We start from the raw sequence: 20,151 nt of genomic DNA, 5'->3' as shown, positions 1-20,151 counted from the left end.
AAGTGTCTAAAATCATGCACTTCAATTAAAACAGTGAGATGATTGCACAGAAAGAAGGAGTGTTCAGCCTTGAAGTGGAGGGAGAAGCAAAGGCTCTGATCTGTCTGTCCAAGTGGCTCGACTTTGTATTCAGTTCCCTTCAATCCCGTGTCTCAGATCTTTGCCCTTCCATGCAGCAATGCACACTAGAATAGCACAGAGGGGGAAGCATGTCCAAGTGGCTGGTAATGATTTTAGTCGGGGGAAGGGAGAAAAGGACAATTTCTTCTGCAAAATCATATCTATTCTTGCTTTTCCTGTGCACTTCAGAAGAACCCGAGAACCTCCTGGACAGTCTCTAGAAAGACTGTCTGAATACCTGATGCTTAAAGCAACTGTTTTTACAGAGCATTGTGGTTACTTGACAGACACAGAGATATTCCACACAATTTCTTTTGAGATCTACTAAAAGCAGATCTAGAATGCTACTTGAAGTCATCTTCCCAGGGCTGACAGACTCTCAGATTCTGAAAACCTCTATGGTTGACAGTATGAAGAAATATTCTGAGTGTTGTCATTCTAGTATGGAGGCAACTGAGGTGGTGTTAGAAAAGCTATGGAAAGAGCTTAATTTCCTTCAAACATAAAGTAAGAAACAGGGAATCCATCAGACTTGATGACTGCATGGCAAGAGCCATAAATTATCTGAGCAGTGAAGATGGCAGTGCCCTGGTCCCTTTCCCAGCTGAAGAAACAGTTAATTTTTCAGCAGCTGGATAAGGATTACTTCCTGCATTTGCTTCCTCCCATTCCAAACTTCAAGCCAAACAAGCACCTGTCAGCATACACTGCCTATTGACCCAAATGATTTGAAGATGTTAGTTAGTGGCTTTATCCTTGTACCTTACAAGGATCTACCTCTTACCATCCCTTGGTTTCTTGTCTTTTATTTTGGAAAGCAGAGCTTTCATTGTTCCACCAGTCTCAATCATGTCCTGAAAGACATAAAAAAGGAAATGATCTTTCAGGTTGGAAAGGAAACCAGACTGTCAGTGGATGAAATGAGAGCATACCAACCTGGCAGCAGAGTAAGATACTTTATTTTATGCAGTATGTATTAATTTGAAAAGAAGGGGAAAAAAATCCATGTCATTGCACGCCTCCTTCAGTCATTACCTACCTCTACTACTAACACATTCTCTAGGAGAGGGGAGGTTATATATATATATATATATAAAAAATATCCACCATTTGGGGTAGATCAGTAAATCAGTTCCCACAGCCATACAATCCTGAGCATTTCATGCACCCAAATATTAAAATTACAGGTTTGAATGTCTAGCAATTACAAATTACTTCAACTTCTTTTTCTAGCTTATAGAAAATCTGGGTTTACAGGAAACTAGAATACTTCCTACAATACAGATGCCTCCATTCTTTGCACATCTGTAACTCAGGCTGATCTACAATACTGATAAATGTTGCAGGTTGTCGTTTCACACAAATTCGACGTTTTTTCCTGGGTTTTTTGCTCACATTGAACTTATCTTAAGGCTTTACTTTTGCTTGCTCCTTAAACTCTGGAAAGATGGGATTAGTTTTATCCCATTTCAGTAAGTAGGCCAACCTCATCATGCTGTTTTTCAATTGAGTTTATTCTGTGTAAAATTACTTTTGCTTTCTTCCAGCTATCTTGCAGACATCTTTTTCTGACTTGCATATCCAATTCTTCTGCACTGTTCACATTTAATGAGTTATCATATCATTTCAGAGCAACTGTTCGGCTTTATAAAATATAAAACAACATTAATAAATAAAATTTTATCATGTAAACACAACATTTAAGAAGCATTTATTACATTTTTGTATGCTAAGGGACAGCCCCAATAATTTAATGCAAAATTACAATTTTTATAAAACTAAGATTTCTACATAAATGTTAACACACTTGAAATATAAGCTGCTGTTACAAAAGGTGAACTTGCAATTAGAGTTCCTACAAACTGTTTCCACAATGATGCTGTGAACGAAAAAAAAGCTTTTTCATTGAATTAACTCTGGGTTCTTCACCAGTACGAGTCACTGCTTTTTTAAAAAAACAACTCCACAGTAATGGACACGACAAATCTCCACACCTCAATCTGACACAAACCTCTCTGTTGTGCTTGCAGCACAGAAATGGAGATACAGGTTTGTTTTTTCCTAATTAGCAACTGCACACCCTCCACGCTCTAGAGATTAGAGGACAAGGTCTCTCTGCTTCATGGGAGGGATTGTACAGATAATTTATAAAAAACTGAAACAGGGGGCCCAAAAATACATCCTACTTTAGAAAAAAAAGATCAAGATTTCTTCAGATTGGAAATCAGTGCAGACACAGTGATTTCAGGCTTGATTATCTCCTGGTTTATTCCCTCCCTCTAGTGGTACACCCCCAGGAAGAAAGTATCCCCTGGGTGATAAATGACAATGTTGATCTTTTCCACACAATTTAGAGATGGGAAAGCTTTAAGAACTGGCCCTGCATGGAGAGGTTTCACAAATGCATTTTTGCAACACTCTTGGAATTTTTACTTCTTTTTTTTTCTGCCTAAGTCAGTTCTTAAAGACAAATAGGCAACTTTCTGTGCAGAAAACAAACATCTTTTGGAGTATACAGAATTACAAAAAAAGCTGCCACAGAAGTTAAAATCACTTGGGGAATCAGCAGAACACAGAGATGGAAACAATCCCTCTCCTTTTTAAAGCAGTCACAGCAAGCTTACTCATTTGTTTGCAGCTCTGCAGCACAAAAGTAGCAGCTTTGACGAGCTCCTCATCCTGAGATTCTGTCAATACCTGAATCATGAGTGGCAGACCATTGTTCTGAGGCAGCTCACACTGGTTCTCTTCTAGAACAGGACATGGTAAAGGAAAGGTTTGGTTTCAGCCCCACACACCTTCACCTTACAGTCACTGTAGGGGCCAATACTGGCAACTCTCTGCAAGTTTCTGCAGAAAGAGAGATTTTCATTCCAGACCCGAGCCTGCTGCAGTGACAGCAGGAGAGCTTTACATCCCACAGGATGATTTGACCAGAACTCAGGTTGCTGTAAGAAAACTGAAGGACTGAGGCCACTTATTCGATGGAGTTCCAAGCTCATTTAATTGTGGCCTAAAACATTTGAATAATGACTCCTGTATTTCTTCTCTTCCATGACCTGCTCTTGGAGTAGATATGCAACATTTCTGTGAGGCCTGGGATGCAGAAATATCAAAATCTCAAGGTTTCTATTTAGCAAAATAAAATTAGTAGCTTAACCCTGGTCTAGCCAATCTGTTCCTTCTCATTTCTTATGCCATTGGCTGAATTTTTATTGTGATCTCATTCCCATATGGAATCATATAACTGGTAACTTGCAAACATAGTTCTTTCTTCTTTAAACTTAATTAAAAAAAGGAAATAAAAACTTTTAACATTTTTATTTTGACAGTGTTGGCATTTGAAGAGAAACCTTTTTTCTGTTGAAATAATTTTTTAATAATTTTTCTATTCAAAAGACATTTTCCATTATTTATTGTTTCACTAATTCTTCATGAAAAAATGTCTGTTAAAATAAATTTATGACCTCTTGAGCTAGTTATTGAACATGTTATTGGCACTCAGAGGATAAAAATCAACCTTTTTGAACAAAAGGCCTTTTTCTTGTTTCTCTAAACATACATGAGAAAAACCAGAAGTACAAATGAATTTCCCTTTCTCTTGGCTTGCACTACCACAAAATACCAACTGAAGTGCTGTATTTGTACCAGATATGCTTGGGCAAGCCCTGAGGAACATGACAAAACCATTTCAGGGCTACCAACTGCTTCTGTGTCTTGAAACCAATGCTCTTACATGGCTTTTACAAATATTCCCGGCCTTGTAAGCAGTGGAGAGAAGCTGTATGTGCCAAGGACCATGAAAAGGGTGCTCAAGACAACCCATTTGCTAGGTCTGGATTGTAGTAGCTGTCAAGTCTGGATTAATTATTCCTTGAGACACCTAAGCCCAGCTCTGAATTCTTGCATATTGAGTCTACTTTTCAAAGCTACTTAAGACACTTCCTGCTAACAAGCTTTAAAATTTAAAGATGGAACATTCTAGAAAACTTTTTGTCCAAATACTGACATTGTATTATTTAACTGAACTCTCTCTCGTGTTCCAGTCTTGATGAAGTGACACCACAGGAGGAGTCAGTGGATGAGAATTTAGGAGAAGCTGACAGACAGGAAAAAGAAAAAGCAAATCTTACCACAAACTTCAGTACAGTGTCCAATTGTTAGAATAATACTGATTTTTTTCTCCTGTGCTCAGTGTCTCATTGGACAGCAGCTTCAGCAGCTCTGACACAGTGGGATACTTTGCCAAGACAACACTCATGGCAGCTGTTGGTTAAAATGATTGGAAGGAAAAGAAAGTCGATTGTGAGTGTACAGGAATTATCCAAGGATCAAATGCTGGGTTTGGAGGGAACTGTACAGAGCCCTCAAAGCCTTGGGCCTGCTCAGCCCTGCCCTGCTCCACCTTGAACAGCTCAGATTACCCCACCCCTCCTGTGCTGCTCCCAAATCCAGTCCTGCCCATCCTCCCAGCCTGTGCTCCACGGAGAGGAGGCAGAAGATCTGATGAATGAGGAGGGCTTTGCACTATGCAGCTTCTGGAGATCCCTGCTGAGTTTCTCCATGTCCTTGATCAGCTCCAGCATGGAGCCAGAGAGAGTTGAATAAGCTTTGACACGCAGAGTATCTGCCATAAAAAGAGCAGGGGGCAAGCCCTTCCTGGCACTGGCAACACCACTGCTAGAGCATCCACGCTGAGGCCCAGTCCTGTCACACCCAACTGAGCTGAAACTACCCTCACAACTAGTGCAGGCTGATGCTTTTCAACTTCTGGGAACTTCCATTTGAAGCTCTTATGGCAGAAGTGTGAGATACAGCAACCATGGCCACAGCACAGGCTCGTCAGGATCACAGGTTTCTGCAAACCTTCTGTGGAAAACACAAAACCTCATCAGGAGAGCAGTACCCGGCCAGCAAACCAGAGCAGAGTGTGCTGTGCACAAACACCACGTCCATTCAGCTCCACCTCTAAATGACTAAAGCTTCCTAAAGCTACACAATTTATTATTCAGCCACAGGCATAACTCCAGGATCCAAACTGACTGGTCAAATCCAGGCCCAGAGCTCAGCTTTACTTACCCAGCAAGGGCTGGAGCATCTCAATTTTAATTTTCAGTTGGGTTTAAATTTCACTGCATTCATTTGAGCAACAATGGGACAGTAATCCACCTCAGATGAACTGAATCACTCCCCACTTACACCTCTGAGTTTTAAAAAGCATCGCAACATTCACTGGGATGTGGAGAACTTAACTGCCTTTAAGCATTCATTTCTGCAACTTTTCCACCAGCACAAGACTTTAAAAATAGCATTTTAAAATTGCCATAGATCAAAAATGTCTTTCCACTCACAGTTAGTAGCATTACAGGCATTCAGAGTCTTTGTTACTACCACTGCAAGTCTCATGCTGGAGTGACACAAACAGGAATCAGGCATAAGTTCAAGGAGAACTTTGGCTAATGTATCCAATCCTCCAATAGAAACAAAAGATTTCTGCACATCTGCTCAGTGGAAAAAAGAAAAAAATGTGATTTAAACAACAGAGTCTGCAAATTCTTTTAGCTTTTCACCAAGTAAGTCCATCAGAGTTTTTCTGTGCATGTGTCAGTCATTACATTTCTTATACAACAGAAGCTGGAGATACATTAATCTCAAGAAATGCAGTAACTGCATATAAAATAGTTCCAGGAAAACATGACCCTGATATGTGCACACAAATGGCAAACATCATGCCTGAGTTCTACCTAAGTCATTGTTTTCAGCCATGTCACAAGGACTTTAATTTAGACACACTTTTAATCAGAACAGCTCCCAGCAGTTTTACTGACCCTATCAAATGTAAGCAGACTGTGGCTATTTGTGGACTTGAGCACAGCACAGTGTAAGTAAAGATGGTGGAGTACAGTGGTCAGAGTAAAAGTGGGAAGAACAGCAAATGACTTTGTAGAGATTGACAAGAAAGAAAAACCCATTTACCTCTTGAATTAAACTTCCTTTTATCAAATTCGAAGCTGTGTAAAGGTTGAGCTGCACTTCCAGTTGTTTGCAACTGTGAGACCAAGAAATGAACAGATGGGACGAACTATCCCAGGCTCTGTGCAACTCTCGAGCCACCCTTTGGCATAGGGAAAAACCCCACAGCAAATGTTCTGATTATCTTCTAGAAAAGTAAAAACAAATTACCCCAAATCAAAACGCAATGAAATCAACTTCAGCTGAACAGTTAAAATGAAACCAAAGTGTTACCGATTAGGAGAATATCTTTGGACTTCTTCCACAGTTTTCAGAGCAACATGTCCCGTTCTGGGGGTTGTTGACACAGGCACAGAGAGTGCTGCACACTGAGGACCAGAGCTGATAGCAGGGATCAGTGTTTTCAGCTGACAGATTCTTCTCAGATGTGGAGAGAGTTGTTCTGTTAAGGAAATGCAAGCAAGGCCCAGACAGTCAAGGAAACATAGCTGCTAACCAGCCTACTATTTGCCTGTTTGAATTGCAGCCCTGTTCACCTGAACAACTGCAGCAGCAGGCTGATGCAGCCTGTGTCTCTGACATGGGTTTGCCCATTTTCTAAAAGAGAACACACACAAGACTCCAGAGACAAATGCAACTGCAGACAAAATCTTAACAGCAAGTTGAATTTACATACATACATTCCCTTTCCTAAGCACATATCCTCCCCACAAGGAAATACAAAATCATATCAACATATTGGTAAATAACCTTTCCATGTCTCTCTCTTTCTAGACACTCTCATAAACTATGGGTTTGCATTTGCAAACTCTCTTAGAACTAAACCACGTTCTGCTGTTTAAGGAAATCCCAGTGAGCAATGACCTACTTCGACAATTCAGGTTCGGTTACATGCAAACATTCATCTTTATAAATTCACTTCACCACAACATTGCTTATTGCATGTTCCAAAGTTTGGACTGCAGATTGGCAAATAGAAAAGGAGAGTTATCATAACACAGAAAAAAAAACCAACTTACCATTATTTGACACCAGTACTAAGATGACAGAAACAGACATTCTTTTCAAGTTCACATCAGAATCCTTTTTAATTCAAAATAAAATGAGTTCTTCAAGAAACTCAGAAGTACACAAGACAGTGTACTTGTCAACAGTGTCTGTTGACAAGACACTGAAAACAAAAAGTGAAAACCTCAAGTAAGCTACTCATCATCCTAAATTATTAAGTTTCAATTGTGGCCACTATGTGGGGAGCAGAGACAGGGCAGGACTATGAAGTGCCTGAGGGCTTCCCCCTGCAGTGAGTTCTACACCAAGCAGGACCCTGGCAAGCTTTGGAACAATCCAGGAGTCACTGAACACTTGCTGCTGAGGGACAGGGGGAGTGCAGCTGTCTGGTAACTTAAAGACACCCTGTGTGCACAAGTCAGCAAGGCACAGATCAAATCTGGGGATGGACAGGGCAACTGGGGCCCCTTCCCTGCCCTTGCTCCAACTGACAATCTTGTAGTCTCATTTTGTGAGACCAAAAGAAAATGGAGACAAAGCAGGAGCACAAGTAATGACAGGGGGCCATAGCACACTCAGAAATACAAACAGTGTTATTTTTATTGCCATTACTTTCTAGAATAATCCCCAATGTAAATAAAGCTGCTTCCTTTACGATGCAATGAGCACTCGACTTGGCAAGGTCATTTCTAAACATCAAACCACCAATTCCTCCAAAGTATTCGCTCGCTTCACCTACAAGAGGAAAAACTTTTGCTTCTGTTTCTCTGCAAAATGAAAGGCTTCTATGATTTTCCAACATCTCAAGCCTTATGTCCTTTAGACATTTTTACAGTGCCCACCAGTTCCTTGGCATATATGGTGAACATAAATGCCTGCATTGTTTCTAAGGAAAAGCCTTTCTTACTGTTTTGTTGGCAAATGGAATAGACAGTGACCACAGCCTCCTGCTGAGACAGAGGGCAGTCCAACTGAGATTTAAGGCATTCCAGCAGTAAGGTCAGATCTGTTTTCATATCTAGGAGTAAACACAAAAAGCTTCATTAAAATTGTTATCTTTTCTATTAATCTAGTCAGTATTAGAATAAACCTGTCAAAATGCAGTATGTAGGTGTATTTTAAAAAAGGGGGGGAAGTGAGCCAAAATGGAGCTACATCACTTCTATTCAGCCACAAACAACAAACCTAGAAATATTTCTGTCCATCCTTTGTTATTTGAGCATGAGTTCCTGTCAGAGTAACAGCCTCCTTTTAATATTTCTGGCCTTTAATTACTAGAAATTCTTAGTAAGTCTGATGTAAACCACTAAATAATAAATTCACAGCTTCAAGGTGCATTAAGTGTAAATAATACAGAGCCATTAAAGTATTCAGAGTGCAAATAAAATTCAGAGTGCAGGTGAAAATCTGTGGAGTAGTAAGGAAAGAGTCCAAGAGCACAAAGCTGCTCCGTGGTACTGAGGTACAGGAGACATAAACCATGCAGCACAGCAGCAGAGCCCTCAGTCACGTGGTTGGAAACAGAACACAAAATATTCTCTGGGCACCTACACACAACCCTAGGTGGGAAAACAGACTTGGAAAATCTGCTTCTTAGTCTTTGGGGTATCATTAAAAGACTTAGATGATAATTATTTCTAACAGTGACAGAAGGTATTGTTAACAGTAAACCCTTACAAGGTCTGAGGGTTCTTAAAGAAGTTAAAATACAATAAAAATGTGGATAAATATTAGCAAATTAAAACCAAAAAACGTGACTTCGTGCTGGTGTGTTTTACTATGTGTGCAGGTTTGACATTGGATTTACCCTTTGCATATCCAATACAGTATCCAAAATGTGGAAATTAGGAAAAAACATGTTCTCCCAACTGCTCACCACCCCACAACAGGCCTATCACAGTCTACTAAAACTTTGTAAAATTGATGCAGATTATAATGACAAATTATATTAGATATCTTACCACACTGACTTATCTGCACCTTTTGAGTGTTCCTTTTTTTTAAATCTCTGTTCTTGTTCTACAACAGCAAGGAAAAGGTTTTTTCAGTTCTGTTCAGATTAGCAGTGTTTATAATATATGCAGTAGAAACAACATCATTTTTCTAAAATGCACTTTTCCCAGTTTTCTGCTTTTACTTTGTCATCTCACACACACACAGTTGAATGCGTTCTTACATGGCAGAGTTTTCCTTTGGAAATACAGTCTTTTATGACAGCCCTGCATTTGTAACTCCCAGGTGATCATCTTTTGAGAGTGGACATTCTGCAGAAATCAGGTCATTCCATGTTACCCCTGAGGGGCACTGTCAGTAAAGAACATCCCCTGCTCTGTGTCACTGATCACAACAAAGCTGATCCAACTTTCCTTACAAGAGTGGCCACCTTTGCCATCAGCCAACAACTGGCACTAAGACCAAGTCATGTTACTTAGGGGGTGAACACTCTAAAACATTCGGCCTCCTGCTGCTCAAGGAGCCACCAAACCATCAGCATTGTTCTGGCAGCACTGATCAAACCAAGGGCAGTGAGCACAGAGACATGTTCCTTACAGGGAGAACCCACTGAAATTCCCCAAAGACATTGCCACATTACATGAACCATGCAACCCACCAAACCCCACAGCATTGCTTCTTCTCAAACCCCACGGGGCAGCCTCTGAGAGCAGAGCAGCAGAGTGACATTCAGCTTTGGAGGCACAAAGATGCTCCCTCAAACATGCCCCAAGTCCCAAACAGAGAAGGTTGATGCAAGCATCACAGTAACCTCTTACAATTTCTCCAAAAATTACTTAGCTCAGGTAGAAACTTTAAATCAGTGGCAAATGCAGCTTAAGAATGGATTCATTTTCCTTCTCCAAGTGGAGCAAAGGCTCAAAGCAGAATCCTTGTCATCACTGTGCATCCATCCATTGAAAGCAGCCAGCCCTGCTTTCTCTTGGGAGTTACTGATTGCCCCGTTCCTTTGCTGCTTCCCTTACACAGCGAGAATTGAGAGAGGTCATCTCCCTGCAGCCTTTCAGAAGTTATAACAGACATGCATTTCATTTCCTGCACACCCAACCCTGCCACAACAAGGAAAAGCTTGCCAGCCTTCCTCACCTCGTTTTGTCCTACTGCCACCACCCTGCCAGCCTAAGAAAAAACACAACCCACCCAAACAAAAGGAAGCCTGTAAAAATGAGTTTGCTCTGGAGCTAATTGCTTTTCAGAAGAGTTTCATTTAATACATGTTTATACAATTATGCAATATAAGAAGCACAAGCGGTTTAAAACTGGATGTATACAAGGACACATCTTGACCTTTACCTGCATCTTTTTGACTTTTGCAACCTACAGGAGGTACGCAAAATAGTATTTATAAACCAGCATACATTAATTAGATTCAAATAGCTCACCTCGGTTGTTGCATCAGAGAGCAAGGTGGAAAGACAAACAACTAGATTTGCTTCAACAAACAGCTGGCAAATGTTACATCTAAAATTCTTCTCCATCAGTTATGGAAAACAACCCAGTAACATTGCTTTAAATCTCAGAAACCACTCCTGGAGAAGTGCAGATCTGTCAATGTGTGTGCTCAGCAGCACCAGAGCACATGGCTGGCACGGTCAGTAGACCAGCCAGCCTGGGCAGGACTTATCCTTCGAAACCCAGGGAGCAAAGCCCAGAGGGGAGAAGTGCGGGTTGTTGGCGTCCTGTGGAAACCAAACCCCACAGCAGCAGCTGAGGCCGTGAGGACGCTGCGCTGTGGAACAGGACTTGGGGCTCTCCTGGCCTATTTCAGCTCCCTCGCACCCTCCTCCCTCAGATGGGCCGTGAGTGATTTACAGCTCGTTATCAGAGCTCCACTCTGAAGCCTTAGCAAGCACTCCAGATCAGCCCAAATATAAAAGGGAAAGAACATATACAAATTTAAAATAAGAGCGGGGTGGGGGGGTGGGGGTTGGAAGGCAACAGTCTAAAGATGAAACAGCAGCCTTCTGTGGGAAGGCTGGGGAGTGCCGAGGGGGGAAATGGGGCACGGCTCGGGTACCTGTGATCCAGTGGCGCGGGTGTCTCCGGGCAGACCCCGAGGCGAGGCGGGTGCCCGCTGCCGAGCGCTGTCCGGCTGAGGGGTGGGAACTGCGGGCTGAGGGGTGGGATCTGCGGGCTGAGGGGTGGGATTGCCGGGCTGAGGGGTGGGATCTGCGGGCTGAGGGGTGGGATCTGCGGGCTGAGGGGTGGGATCTGCGGGCTGAGGGGTGGGATCTGCGGGCTGAAGGACAGCGGAGGCCCCGCCGGGCTGATCTGGGATCTCGCGGAGCTGAGGGCAGAGCCCGGCCCGGCCCCTCAGGAGACGCCGCCCCAGCGCCTCAGGGCACGGCCGCCCTCGGACTCGGGACAGCCCTGAGCCTTCCCCTCAGCCAGGCGGGAAGCGCTTGGAATTGTAGAACCGTCAGAGGTGAAAGAGATCTTGAAGAGCATCAGTTCAACGTCAGCCCAGCTCTGACACTTCAAACACAGACCACTAAACCATTTGCCAGTGTCAGATCCAGAGGTCTCTTTAACACCTCCAGGGATGGCAACTGCACCACCCCTCTGGCCAACCTATTCCCAGGCCTGAACACCTGAGCAGTGAAATATTTTTCTAAAGTCTAACCTGAATTTCCTCTCAATGTGAGGCCACTTCCTCTGGCTCTCAGTGCAGGCCCAGCAGAAGAGAGCAGCCCCCCCTCAGTGCACGCTCCTGTCAGGGAGCTGGAGAGAGCGGTGAGGTCCCTCCTGAGCCTCTTCTCCAGACTGAACAAACCCAGCTCCCTCAGCTACTCCTCATGGGACATGTTTTCTAGAGCCTTTGTGAGCCTTGCTGCCCTTCTCTGGACACACTCAGCCCCTCAATGTCCTTTTTCCCAAGGGGCCCAGAGCTGACACAGCCCTCGAGCTGTGGCCTCAGCAGTGCCCAGCACAGAGGGGCAGGCACTGCCCTGGTCCCGCTGCCCACACTGCTGCTGATCCAGGCCAGGTGCCATTGGCCTCTTGCCCCCTTGGGCACACTCTGGCTCACACTGATGCGGCTGGTGACCTGCAGGATGTGGCACTTGGTCTTGTGGAACCTCAATGGCCTTGTCCTTGGCCCATTGATCGAGTCTGTCCAAGTCTCACTGCAGAGCCTTCCCGTCCTCCAGCAGATCCACACTCCCACCCAACTGGGCATCTGCAAATTTACTGAGGGTGCTCTCAATCTCCATCTCCAGATCATCAATAAAAAAGTTAACCAGGCAATAAAGAAGTTAACCAGGACCAGCCCCAAAACTGAGCCCTGGAGAACACATTTCAGTGCAGCTCTGTTTGCATACTCTGCAGTTGGAGGCTGCAATGCCCCCACAACAGAAAGAGCTGCCATCCCTTGGCATTGGCCACACACACAAGTGCAGGAAAAAAGCCTTTTACTAGGTGAATATGGCTGACAGAACTGATCTTTCAGGCACACACTCCCTTTCCCTAATGACCCTGAACTCAAGAAAAGGTATTTCACCTTCCAGCTCTTTGCACCATTGGATCCTCAGACCATCAGAGCTCCACCAGCCTCTCTCATCCTTTTGCGCCTTCTCCCCATTTAAGCTGAGGAGCAGCTTTGATAAGAAAAAATGCAGTTCTGCTGCCAAGGAGGTGAGCCAATTTGCAAATGCAACTTACCCTGCCAAAAACAGCTACTGCCTTTTTCTTTCAGAGGTGAGCCATCAGAAGTAATGAAATTGTGTTGCATTTTAAACCAAAGTGGAAAAGAAACGAAAGCACTCACAGAGGATTTGGCAGAGCCAAGAGATGCCAGTGTGGCTTATCCTGTTGGCTGCTCAGTTATTGCAGCCCTTTGCTACTTTACCATTTGTCTTGTTTGGAGATTGTGCTCAGATAATTCAGTGATGGGTACAAGAGAAATTTAAAAAATCATAGCTGATTGCAAAATAATACAGCCTAGGAAAATTTTAATAGATGGTGAAGTATTTACATCAGAGTGATGACAGTTACCACACACAGAACAAAAGAAGCGCTTTTAATAAAACTTTAATTACATCCTTGTTCCTCAAGCCTTACTATCCATTTGTTTGGCTGATGTAGTATTATGTAAAAATCCTGTTCAATATCTTGTATTGTTTATACTTTCCAACACTTCTGATGTGTTTTCTAAAAGCTGTTAGTATTTTTTATTTTGAAAAAAAAATCTATTATTTTGGTAGCAACATTGCAGTTCTGTGTTTCCTTTTGGTACTCAGCTGAAAAAAATAAAGAAAAAAAAAAGAGCAGAAAAAATTGCAGAGGGGGAAAGTAGATCACAAGGAGCAAAGTTACAGGAGATGAGTACATTACTACTGCCACTGCTTAAGAGCATCTCTCACAAAAAGCAGACTGGCTACACTGTCCCAACTCCATCATTTCAACTCTCCATGATTTGTTTCTTACTTTGCAAAGCTGATCTGAGCCATTTTTGCCTAATATGAATAACAACTAGTAATACACACTTACAGTTCTCTTGTATTACTGCAACAGCACTAGGTTCCCTTAGAATTTTTTTGGGCAATTGCAGTGCAATCCCTGAATTTAAACCAGATCAAGATATTATTTGTAGCTTATTCTTGAAGGTAATTTGTAGCAAAAGTAAAAAAAATTATTGCAGATGGTCAGTGACTGGACTGTTATGTGTATGGGATGCACAGGATGATTTAAGTGCTGCTCCATTCTGTGTGACTGCAGGCTTTGAAAAGAGTAATCCCACTTGACATTTGGACTCCATTTGGTCTCAGGAATTATGGATCCAGAGTAACTTGTTAGAAGCTTGTGAAAAAATGTCTCTGAAGTTTACAACAGAGCTGAAGTGTACAGAAGGATGAGAATTCAATGAATAATTCAATGAATACTAAGAATAAGTTTGAAAAGCATATCCAGTTATCCTGCTGGCTATGTCCAGTGGCTGTCCCCTGCTACAGTACAGTGCACAATGTCACCAGGAAAATTGTGAATGTCATCTTTAGACCAATCTATTCACACATTTTATTTTTGATCAGAGTTACTTTCTACAAATTACCAAGCTGTTTTGCCTTTTTGAGGCTCTTGGTTTTTCGTGTGAAGTATTTGCATGTATAATACAGGTGGCTCCTGTGTCTTGGTTTGGAAAGACAGGTGTTTGCTAAGGAAGGCAGGAGCCTTTCTTGAAATGGAAAAATGTAAACCCCTTCCTTCTCAATTGCTAAAAATTTGAAATTAAAGGGGGCTCTCAGGTAACAACATGGGGGCAGGAATAACAGTTCTTTATCAGGGAAGTGTCGGCGATGGAGAGAGACGGGGAGACTGACTCAGGGATCAGAATCTGATTTTATTGTGGGATAAAAGCACTTATATACTATTTTAGGGAGACTAGTAATGTGCACTACAATGATTAGGTTAAAATCATACACAAATTTATATATGAAACAACATCCCTTGCTTGCAGTTGTGGAAGGGGAGCCGGCTGCTGGCCTTGCTGACAGCTTCTGCCAGCCAGGCTGGCACGGGCTGAGGCAGGGGCAGCCAGCCTGACAAATGCATCCATCCGTGTGGATGGGGGGTGCGTTTACGGGAGGAAAGGTGGGGATTTTCCCCACCCTTGGGCAGGTTTAATTCTTTCATTGAGTGGTCAGACCCTCCTCAGGCCTGTGGAATGGTGACAGGCTTTGTGCTTTTTCTTGTTTCCAGGTCTTGTTTTGAATTGACTTCCATGCAATTGTTCTCTCTTTTTCCCAGGAGGATTACACCTGGTGCCCAGACCGGATGGGGAAGCGCCTGCAGCGTCTGTGGAGCACGTCCAGTGGCAGCACTACCCCAGGGGCCACGGTCTGCAGGGACAGCCCCTTCCAGAAGGATGAGGACCTGGTGCGTGATCGGCTCCTCTCCTGGCAGCAGCTCTCCAGAGGTGGGCACCCAGCTCCATAGCTCAGCTGGCAGAAGGGCTCTGGGCAGGCGGCAGTGGGCACACGGGCATCCCGCTCTTGCAGCTGCTGAGGAGTTGCTGTGCCGTGATTAGGCGGAGGAGGTGGAACATGGCCTGCCATGCTGCCCTTCTCTAAAAACAGAGACTAGGACTGGAGGTTTGGGCTCTGAGCACAGCCAGCAGTCTGGCCCGGGCACAGGCCATGGCAGGACAGGGGGACAGGAGCCTGCTGCCACTGACCGTGGCTCTCTGGTTTCTCTCCGCAGGCTGCCAGCACCTCATGCCATGGGAACGGCACCGCTCGGCCTGCCAGGCTCAGGGGGCTGGAGGGCGGCGGGTGTTCATTTGCTGTCAAAGAAAAATTATTTTGGGTTTTTTTTTTGTTACCGTCGTCATCGGAGCATTTCTTTCATCCTTTTCCAAGCTTTTGGCCTGTTGTGATAAATGGATATGTTTGTGCTAACAAAATCTGGTGGTTTATACCAGCTGGACTCTATTGTGGTCTATACCATGTTTTATTTCCTGCATAGGTAAAATACCATGTATCAAATTTGATCAAAAAGAAAAATGAGGGAGTGTGAAAACCTGGATTTGTGGGATGTAGAAGATACCAAAATTCAGTCTTTAATAAAAAGCATGAATTAATATTATCCAAAGAGAAGATGGGGGAAATTGTGATAAATGGATGTGGTTTTGCTAACAAAATTGTAATTATATCAATATTTTGGGAAGAAAATTGGAAAGGTATATGTGATTCATAGTATGAAGCAGATGGGTTTCTTTGTAGATGATACATGTGGGAAACAGGATACAGGAGATTGGAATTGGCCTTGATGAACAAAAGTTAGGAAGACTCCCAAGTCAGAATTGGCATCAAGACGAAGTTAAGACAACTCCCAGGACAGGATCGGCCATGACATGAATAACGTTGGGACAATTCCAGACAGGGAGTCTAAAAGAGTGTTCTTATCTATAAAATAATAAGGCTTAATTGGAGCATAGTGCTTACTTACACAACACAGGACTTGGGGCACATGCACAGCCTGCCAGGTTATTCAGAGGACAGTGAGGAAGACTGTTGGCCTTCCTCAGAGGAGAGCCCCAGAGAGCCAGAAGCCCCCTTAGCCACAGTGGGAGCATGCGCTGTGAGTGTGGTGATGTCGATTTCAATAATCAGAAACAGAAGGAGATTTACAGGAAAACATTGATGAATATGTATTAGCCCACAGTACATAAGTTGTGTTTGGATCCTTTTGCCTTTTGCACGTGAGGCAGGGTGGGAAGCCCTCTCCGTACCCTGAGCAGTTTTGGTTATGCTTTATCCAAACCACTGCCAAATTTCTTTTTGTAACTACTGGATTCTATTTGATTGTATTGTTTTATCTCAGTTAAAACTGCTGCTAAATTTTAAGTTTGTGGTTTATTGAATTAGACATATGGGACCCCATATATAACATGAAGAATATGACTTAATAGTTTACAAAACCAAAATGAATATCATTCAGCTAAATTAACAAGGAATAGGAAAGCATTTGAGACTTAATCACAAAGGATAAAATAACAGAAATGATGATACTTGATTAAATGAATACGTTTTAACCTAATGAGTTAATAGCTCAGTCTCCTCTGGCTTTTGATCTCCTCCTCAGAAGGGGAGCAGTTCTTTGATCTCCTCTTCACGAGGGGCACAGTCCTTAGGGTTTGGTCTCGGCTGATGATGACTGCCAAAAAGCCCCCTTAAATCCCCCCCAAAACCCCTAAACCCCCCCCACCAAACCTCCCCCCAACCCCCTCAGGATGAATTTTTCATTCATTTCAGGTAATTTTGGATGGATTTGGGGGATTTTGGTACTTTGTGGATGCTGAAGTGGGCATAGGATTCAAATCCACTCTAAATGCCCCCCTAAAATCCCTCCAAATCTACCTCAAACCTCCTCAGGATGGATTTGGAGATAATTTTGGGTGAATTTCAGGTAATTTTGGGTCAATTCTGGGTGGATTTGGGGTGATTTTGGTACCTCCTGGACACAAAATTTGGTGTAGGATTCAAACCCAGACAAAATCCCCCTAAATCTCAAAACCCCACAAATTTTCCCCCCAACCGCCTGGTTGTTGGGTCGACTTTTTGTGGATTTTGGGTTAATTTGGAGGAAATTTTGGGTGGTTTTAGTACCTTGTGGATGCCCAAGCGGGTGAAGGATTCAAACCCAGCCAAAATCTTCCCAAATCCCCTCAAAACTCCCCTCAAATTTCCCCCAGAGCCCCTCAGGATGGGTTCTGAGGTAATTTTGGGTGGATTTTCGGTAATTTTGGTTCCTTTTGTGAAGTGGCAAGGGCCCCGGGTGCAGGGCTTGGAGTGGGGCTGAGCAGCAGGGCAGGAAGGGGGGGAAGGAGGGAGGTGTGAACCCCCCCTGAGGATCCCCTGATGGGGACACCCCTAAAAAGTTCTGTGCCAGGATTGAGAAAAAAACGAGACCTTTGGTTTTTTCAGTCTTCAGGCTGTTGTTTATTTTTCTCTTACCAAAAGTTCAGCATGCCGTCTGCACACCAGACTTAGCATACAAAGAGAAGGCACCAGAAGTCATAGGACCCACAGGTTCAAGGTCTTTTAATATCATTTTGCCCAATTAACTCTTAGAACACATTTTATTTCTACCTTTCTACCAGTAACTAATTCTTTGTCTGCCACTCGGCATCTGCATTGCAGCTCTTCCCAACCAATCACCCTGTGCTCCCAACACAGCAGAAAATGGAGGAGATGAAGAACAAGAAGGAGATCAGGCAATGCCCAAAATCCTCCATCTTGTCTTCTATCCACCCTCAGACTAAACACCCAAAGCTCTCAGTTTTTCACCCTGTGATAAACTACACTACTCTCTATTTCACACACTCATAGATTCCAATTCATCCCAAAGTCTTGGAAGCTTTCTCCATGGACAAAAGTTAAAAGCAGTGATCTCCTGGGGATCAGGATTTCTCAGGACAGGCAGGGAGACATTCCCTGTGCCCTGGGTTCCAACAGCAGGGGGAAGGGGAGGTTGGGGACAGGAAAAGAAGGACTTGGGCAGGAAAAAGGGGAACCTTAAACAGCGTGGTAAGCGCCATTTCTAGAGGGAGGGCCCGGGACGGCGCGGCCGTCACCTTCCCGGGTAGGTGTGGATACACAATCCAGGTCAGATTTCCCATGGATCCGTCTGGGAAACATTAGGGAGCTGGAGATGAAGAATCCTGAACAACCTCGCAGGTGGTGTTTGTGACAATTGTTTTCCTCATGGATTGTTTACCCCAAGGGGTTTTCTTAATTAGCCAATCATGTGAAATGTAAAATAACCAATCAGGTCCACCGAAATCAGGACTGATTATAAAAAAATGCGTCTCCTAATAAAGATGATTTTTGGCTTTCTGAAGATGCATGGAGTGTGTCACTCATTTATCCGTGTCATTTCTGACTCAGCAGTGACAGGCAGGGAAGGGGAACATGGAAAGATGGGGGGGAAAGGAGGACACAGGACGGAGAGAGGACAGCAGCACTCCCGTGTCACCTCTGGATGGATTCTGTCCCTTGTTCTGCCCTCAGGAAAAGAGAGACAGGGTGGCACAGAGTGTTGGGAAGGATGAAAGTTCGACAAGAAACTTTAACAGATATGTGTGCATGACAGAAAGATTTTTGAATGTAGAATCTGAAGAAGGAATAGAAATGAAAGCAAGTTTTGATAAAGAAGAAAAGAATTGTTGAGCCAGTCTTACTGGGTAACTAAGGCAAAGGGTGTGCTACTTACAAGGGTTTTTTATGGCTTAGAGCAAAGGATAAACCCACCTCAAACAAGATGTTTTTCCCAACCAAAAAGATTCCACAGGGAAACAAGACTGTCAATACTGCAAATAGAAAAAAGGTCTCAGAATTTTCCATTGCAAGAAAACTGAAAAACAACTTCTAGCTTTAACTGTAAGGTACTAACTTTTAGTGACTGAAGAATAGTAATATGAATATGGTAATTACAGGAGTTATGATAGGCTATAGATAAAAGTAAAGGTAAAGATTGGTTCTACTGTATTAAGATGCTCAGCAAAGCAGAGTATTTAATGCACTGTAACCAAAGCTAAAGGGTCTCCAGGCTTCTCTGCAGCTGGAGCTGACAGCTGGAGGCACAGGCTCTGTCACCAGACCCTGGACTGCTGTAACATCTTGGATACAATAAACTGCATTTTGGAGAGCTGCCTGGAGCCCCTCATCTCTCATTCAGGCTCTTACAGGAAAGGGACACGGGGTGACAGAGAGATGGCAGCAACCCCGTGCCATGCTGGCAGTTTTCACTCCTTGCTGCACTCTTGGGAACAAAAGGGTAAGGAAAGATATGGGCAATGTTATAGATACATCTTCTAATATTGGCTTTTAGCAAATGTTAAAATGGATTTTATATCTGTGATGTTAAAGCAACTTTGTTGTAAAGATACAGCTTTTATTTCTGTTGTTAATTAAGCTTCATGAAATAGCTGCTTGTGTTAAAATTCCTGCTGGGATGGGATAACATCCAATGCACACAGGATGAGGACACCTGCACAGATCTGCCAACTATCAGCACTCCCTGTCTGCAGACAGAGTGACCAAGGCCCAAAACTGGAGGTGATAAAGAGAAGAAGCCAAAACCACAGCCAAGAAACACACATGCTCTGAAAAGGCAGACCCAAGGAGGGGCCATGTAAAATCATTCCTGGAATATGTAAAGTAGTTTATGGATATGCATGAGGGTCAATGAATATGCAACAGGCTGGTGTAAGGGAAAAGGTATTTCAGGGGGATCCCCGAAGGGAACAGGGTGCTCCTGGCTGAGTGCCAAGATGCACCCAGCCATAATAACCTTTGCTCCATGGTCCTGGTCTCCCACTGTCCTTTATTAAACTTTTTACATTTTCACAGGAGAGTGAACGTGTTTTTCAAATTTAGGAACGGGTAAAGTTTTTTCGTTTTTTTAAAGGAGGGAGTTTTGAAGAGCTACAAGTGGCTAATCTGCCTGCAACAAGGACCATTCCACGGGCTCTTGTCACCTTTCCTGACACATCTGCTGCAGCTCATGGAGGGTGAAGCCCTGGAGGCTCCTTAGGGGCGG

The 20,151-nt window shown here is 43.5% G+C and overlaps 1 pseudogene; it reads right to left on the bottom strand.

The window, feature by feature from the left end:
• Positions 1-2,593: 2,593 nt before the first annotated feature.
• On the bottom strand, positions 2,594-17,845 carry LOC132334617 (telomere repeats-binding bouquet formation protein 1-like; annotated as a pseudogene).
• Between the last annotated feature and the right edge of the window lie 2,306 nt (positions 17,846-20,151).

Source organism: Haemorhous mexicanus, chromosome 16 (assembly GCF_027477595.1).
Source record: "Haemorhous mexicanus isolate bHaeMex1 chromosome 16, bHaeMex1.pri, whole genome shotgun sequence".
Lineage (NCBI taxonomy): Eukaryota > Metazoa > Chordata > Aves > Passeriformes > Fringillidae > Haemorhous > Haemorhous mexicanus.
Note: the sequence above shows the minus strand (reverse complement) of the source record. Positions and strands in the feature narration are given on the sequence as shown.